The sequence below is a fragment of the Rattus norvegicus genome, chromosome 11 (assembly GCF_021556685.1).
Source record: "Rattus norvegicus strain SHRSP/BbbUtx chromosome 11, alternate assembly SHRSP_T2T, whole genome shotgun sequence".
NCBI lineage: Eukaryota > Metazoa > Chordata > Mammalia > Rodentia > Muridae > Rattus > Rattus norvegicus.
In genome coordinates this window covers 42,356,306-42,363,088 of record NC_141544.1, presented here as the reverse complement: position 1 = coordinate 42,363,088, position 6,783 = coordinate 42,356,306, and the positions used below count along the sequence as shown (strand labels likewise).

The 6,783-nt window shown below is 41.6% G+C and overlaps 1 pseudogene; it reads right to left on the bottom strand.

The window, feature by feature from the left end:
* Positions 1–5,414: 5,414 nt before the first annotated feature.
* LOC148002507 (glyceraldehyde-3-phosphate dehydrogenase pseudogene) lies at positions 5,415–6,022 on the bottom strand (annotated as a pseudogene).
* Between the last annotated feature and the right edge of the window lie 761 nt (positions 6,023–6,783).

The following is a 6,783-nucleotide window of genomic DNA, read 5'->3' as shown; positions in this document are numbered from 1 at the left end:
GTTTATTGGGTCTGTTTCCCTCAGGTTCCGGTGGTGTCTCAGGCAGGGGTCCTGCCGCTCCTGGGCCCTCCCCCACGGGAGCCCAGAGGCCTTATACAGTTTCCTCTTGGGCCAGGGATGTGGGCAGGGGTGGGCAGTGTTGGTGGTCTCTTCCGCTCTGCAGCCTCAGGAGTGCCCACCTGATCGGGCGGTGAGGTCTCTTTCCCACAGGGTCTGGGAGCAGAGAGCTGCTGCGGGCCCGGGATCCGCGGGGGTGGGACTTCCGGTAAACACAGAAGGTGCTCGGTCCTAGAGGAACTCTGCCTCTGTGTGTCCCGATCTCACCAGGCAGCTCTCTTGCAGCAGAGAAGTTGGTCTTACCTGTGGTCCCGAGGCTCAAGTTTGCTTGCGGGGTGCTGCCCAAGGGCTCTCTGCGGCGGCAGCAACCAGGAAGACCTCTCTTGGTCCCCTTTTAAAGAAGGAGTGAAGCATCCGCATTTTGGTCATCCTTCTTGAGTTTCACATGTTCTGTGAATTTATGGTAATTCAAGCATTTGGGCAAATATCCACTTATCAATGAGTGCATACCATGTGTGTTTTTCTGTGATTGGGTTACCTCACACAGGGTCATATTTTCCAGTTCCATCCATTTGCCTATGAATTTCATAAAGTCATTGTTTTTGATAGCTGAGTAGTATTCCATTGCGTAGATGTACTACATTTTCTGTATCCATTCCTCTGTTGAAGGGCATCTGGGTTCTTTCCAGCTTCTGGCTATAATAAATAAGGCTGTTATGAATATAGTGGAGCATGTGTCTATGTTATATGTTGGGGCATCTTTTGGGTATATGCCCAAGAGAAATATAGCTGGATCCTCAGGTAGTTCAATGTCAGATTTTCTGAGGAACCTCCAGACTGGTTGTACCAGTCTGCAATCCCATCAATAATGGAGGAGTGTTCCTCTTTCTCCACATCCTCACCAAGGATGCTTAATTGTTAATGTGATTCTGATATTTGATTTCCAAGCCATCAAATGATGACTCCTCTCAGAGATTCAAGCTATGATTGATTTGTCTAATGGACATGTTCTAATTGTACATGTGAAAATAAGGTATATTTTGAAACCATCTATCCATCCACCCATCCATCCATTTGCCTGTTCAACCAACCAATCCACCATCCACCTAGCCATTTCTCAAATGAAGTTTGGCATAAGTCCTCAGAGTAGCATATTTACTATTGAGATGAATGTTTTGTTAGAACAAGTCTTTAGACCATCGATTTCTTAGAACTCTATTAATCTTTATTTTAGATGTTTTCACATTATTCCAAATAGCTGAAAATAGGTAAGAGAACTGTGATGTAATTGATTTCTGTGTTTGTAGCAGGACATTATTCCTCTTTCTAACCACACATGATTGGCTTCATTCTATGTTCCATTGTTCTAATTTCACACATCTATGTACTGGGATTAAGAAAGTCCCAGTGACATATTCACAGTATACAGATGTAGATTGGCAAAGTGGGAGGGACTTCCTGTTAGGGTGTGCTTCTTGGAAGTTTTGTTTCCTGTCTTCCTATGACAGAGAGTAAGCGCCCATTGCTCTCAAAAGAACTAAAAGGTAGTTTTAGTTTAGACAAGGTAGTTTAGTTTTAGACAAGGTATCTCACCTGTCTCAATCACCACCTTATCCTTAAAATATAACACACCATTTTCATATTTATATTGGCCCTTTAGTAAATATTATATGAATATTAAGTGAAAGTATTTTAAATCTCTGATAATGGTAATGATATTTTTCAAAAATCATTTAAGCCGGGAAACAATACTCTTGTATTTATTTTTGTGGCATCTGAGAGAAATGTCATGAAGGCTTGGAGTTTGAGCCCCAAACATCCCCTCTCACAATGCAGAGGTGATCACAGATGCCGTTTCTCCAGAGTCCACTGAGAGGCTGTAGCAGAAGCATTTCACTTCCTCAGCTCCTTCCGAGACATTCTCTTCACTGTCCTCAGAATTGAGAAACATCAAATAGAGAGTATTTTTCAGAACTTTCCTTCATAAATGTCAAAAATGATTTCCTGCCCTGCCTTAGGATGATGAGATGAGTAAGTGATCCAAAGTTGCTCAGTCCAGAGACAGCCGAGCAGCCAAAAAAGAGAAAAGGGAGGCTGCCTAGGTTACAGAAGGGCTTTCTTGGTTGCTCTGGTTTTTTGTTTCCTGTTATTGTTCATAATGCAATGAAACATATCCCTTTGCTAAAGAATTTTTCTATACCTACAAGGGTCCTAAAATCAGAATTTCAACAAAATCCATGTAGCACTTTCCACAATCCTTCTTCCATTGTATCCATTCAATGTCTTCTAACTGTGACACATGGCTGCATTTATTTGTGGGCTTGTGTGCTTTGGGATGGTTTCTAGTTTGAAATGTTTGCTTGGTAGACAGGCCTTGACATCTATTTCTGAAGTCTTGATAGAGAGTTTCCTGAAGCATGAGGATGCGCGATAAATCCCTGGGCACCCAAACATAGTTTGGAATTGCAGCAGCCGTATTTTTCTTGTTGTTGAGAAGACAGATAATTGGAGGATTGAGTTTGGAGTTTGGTTTGACTAGACACTTTGAAGACTCTACGGGAACTTCTCATTACAGGGACAAACCCCATAAAGCAGAATCTTTCATTGACTGGTAGTTAGTGGGGCTCAAACTTCTTTCATGAATAATGAGGATCTATTACTTTTAAAACTGAGAGCTGGAATATTAATGAGAATATTATTTTTCTTGATCTAAAGAATGTATGGTAGTCACAAGAAAAGGAGAGAAATGAATTGAGTGTGTCCTGTAGGACTATTAGTAATAGACAAAAAATGAAATTAACTGAAATGTAGGCCAATGGATAGGGGAATTAAAAATGTGGCATACGTACAAAAATGGAATACTATCCAGCAGTAAAAAGATAAAATACTATTGTTTCAACAACAGTGGTGGGGTTGTAGGATTGTGAAGTAGGCCATGCACAGAAAGACAAGGATGGCATGATGTCATTCACATGTGAAATCTGCAGGAGCTGATATCAGGGTTAGAATGGTGGTTAGCACAGATAGGGTGAATGTGGTGAGCAGGCAGGAATGGAGAAGCATTCACCAGTAGGTGGTAAGCTACTACTAGATAGGATAAATAAAGCAGAAAATGATTACATAGTAGGATGCTTGCAGATAATTTCGACATTTCAAAAGAAGAATTGTGAGTTTTATCTCTGCAAAGATGTGATACCCGTGTGTATGATATAGACCTGCTGGCTTTGATTTGAACATTTTACTATTTTGGTGTATATGTCCACCACAGGATACCCCATGGGATAGCTGTTATGCTTTAATTTTGAAAGGAGTGAAGAAGATATATTTCTCATCACCAGGTTCTGTTGAAGTTTTATGGGAATCTCAAGGGAGGAAGGATATCATTTCATGTGATAGCCATGGACTTAACTTTCGGATCAATCCTTTCCCCCTGGATAATGTGCTAAGGGGATATCTCTATCTTCCCCAAGACCTTCCCCCCAGGTGCTACTTGGAAGGGTACAGAGTTCAGGGTCACCATCCCAGCCGAGGGGATCTTTCTTGCAGGATACTACTATAGAAGATATTTAGCAAGGGGCTTCTTCTAACTTTTTAGTACAGCTTAGACTTTAGCACTTCTGGGATATTCTGTCGTCCTGTGTCTGGTCTGGTGATATTCTTCCTGGAGCCCAAAGATGCTGCTCGATCTAATGCAGTCTTTGCTTAGATGTTGGGTGACTCATCTGAGATCTGGACCTTACTCTAAGCATCTGGAATTCCCCAGAGTTTGCTTATAGGAACTGGGCTCTTATGTAAGACACGCTCAGCTTTAACACACTTGCCCATGTTTCTATCTCAAAGATGTGTCTATTTTTTGTGTGTCTCAAAAAGTACTCGGAGGGGATATGGGATATTTTACTTAAATATATTTATAGCACTTGTACTTTCAGTAACTTTCTCAAAAGAAAAATCCCATAAACCATAATAAACATAAAGATAATATTTGATATAGAATAATAAATGAAACATCTTTTTAAATTGATGAAAGATGTTTGTCCTAATATTTTGGATAATTATAGGGGGATTAATTTGATTTATATGTTAACATCAAAACAATAGATAATAAAATAAATACAATTTGATGAATATTTGAAGTAAAATTTATGGAAGAGTATGGCATATACTGGATCAGTTTAAAATTCACTAAAATATAATTTAAATATTAACACATACACTCATTACTCTCTTACTTTTAAATTTAAATTTTAGTTTTTGAGAATTTTATAAATGTGTACTGTATTTTCATCACTTTTGCCTCTCCCTCTTCTTCTTCTTCTCTTTCCCCCATGCCCTATCAAATTCATGACTCTTCTTTAATTAATTGCATACATGCACACACAAAAACATGTGCACACATACATCCTATATGAGGGCATTTCATGTGGCTTTTATGTACATGTGTCTTGAGCTGCCCACTTGAGATCAGATTACCTGTCAGAGGTTGCCTGGAGAGAAACCTGATTTTTCCTTTCTCAGCATCCATTGATAGCCCTCCATCAAGGGTAGGGCAGTTTTGCAGGTGTGGTCTCAAGACCAGCTGTATTAACATCAACTGGGAACTTTCTAGAAAGACAAATTCTTCAGTGTCTTTATTGTTCCCTGTTTTCTTTATCCAAAGATAGCCATATGTACTTCTAGTACTTCTAACATAAAGTATATTTATAATCAAGAGATTATAATTGCACCATGCCTGGGAAACATGGCTCAGAACAGGAGGCAAATTGGTTTATCAAAAGAATGTCCCATAATTTTAGTCTGTGACCTTGTTAGATTTTGGATGAGAAGAAAAGACACGTAACCTGTGTTTATATTGCTTCTTACAATCTCACTGTGCTTTCATCTACCCTGTGTTGTCATGTTGCTGTGCACTCAGGTGTGATCTAAGAGTACCACAAAAACCTCATGAATTAGACAAGCTAGTTACCCCTGATTTATACCTTTGCATGTAGGTGGCGGCAAGGTGCTGGAGGTCATAGGAGCTAAACAGAGCTCTCTGGTCCTCACTGTGGCCCTTTAGTGTACTGCATAAACTCAAGGTCAGGGATAGACCAGATGCATGCAAGTTTTGAACCTATTCTTGAGCATCTTTTGCTGCTCCTGAAGAGAATAAGAAATATTTTACAGCATTTACAATTTTTTATGGGTGCAGCGAACTTTATTGATGGTATTCAAGAGAGTAGGGAGGGTTCCCTACTCTCCTGTTATTATGGGGGTGTGGGATGTAAATGAGAGGGAGATGCTCAGTTGTGAGGGCTGAGTTGGGATGGGAACTCCTCAGCAGTATCCTTGCTTGGCTGGGGTGGGTGGGCCAGGGTTTCTTACTCCTTGGAGGCCATGTAGGCCGTGAGGTCCACCACCCTGTTACTGTAGTCATATTCATTGTCATACCAGGAAGTGAGCTGTACAAAGTTGTCATTGAGAGCAATGCCAGCCCCAGCATCAAAGGTGGAAGAGTGGGAGTTGCTGTTGAAGTCACAGGAGACAACCTGGTCCTCAGTGTAACCCAGGATGCCCTTTAGTGGGCCCTCAGATGCCTGCTTCACCACCTTCTTGATGTCATTATACTTGGCAGGTTTCTCCAGGTGCCATGTCAGATCCACAACAGATACATTGGGGGTAGAAACATGGAAGGCCATGCCAGTGAGCTTCCTGCTCAGCTCTGGGATGACCTTGCCCACAGCCTTGGCAGCACCAGTGGATGTAGAGATGATGTTCTGGGCTGCCCCACTGTCATCACATCACAGCTTTCCAGAGGGGCCATCCATAGTCTTCTGAGTGGTAGTGATGGCGTAGACAGTGGTCATGAGCCCTTCCATGATGTCAAAGTTGTCATGGCTGACCTTGGGCAGTTGGTGGTACAGGATGCATTGCTGCCAATCTTGAGCGAGTTGTCATATTTCTTGTGGTTCACACCCATCACAAACATGGGGGCATTGGTCGGCTAAAGGGGTAGAGATGATGACCCTTTTGGCCCCACCCTTCAAGTGAGCTCCAGCCTTCTCCATGGCGGTGAAGATGCTGGTAGACTCCACAACATACTCTGCACCAGCATCACCCCATTTGATGTTAGCGGGATCTCGCTCCTGGAAGATGGTGATGGCTTCCCGTTGATGACAAGCTTCCCATTCTCAACCTTGACGGTGCCATTGAATTTGCCATGGGTAGAGTCATACTGGAACATGTAGACCATGTAGTTGAGGTCAATGAAGGGGTCATTGATGGCAACAATTTCCACTTTGCCAGATGCAGAGGAGAAGGCAGCCCTGGTAACTAGGCGCCCAATATGGCCAAATCTTTTCACACAGACACGCACCATCTTTTCTGTGGGATGAGGCCGGCACTACATGAGAAGATGCAGCTGTCTCTGGAGCAGGGAGGAGCTGCATTTACAATTTTTAAGGCCTATATTTTGTCCCTCTATATAGTATTAGATTTAGCTCACAGGTATCCCTTTTTGGGTTCAAATCCCTGTAGTATTTAAACACGACAAACCTGGAAAATAACACACCCAAGACTATCTCTTTTTCATCAATTGCTTTCTTAATTTATGAAATTGTAACTTGACTATAACATTTTCCCCTTCTCCTTTCTCTCTCCATACCTTCCCATATACTTCTTCAAAGTATCAAATGCTACTACATGAAGATATACATGCACACACATAATATTTTAAAATATGACCTGTTT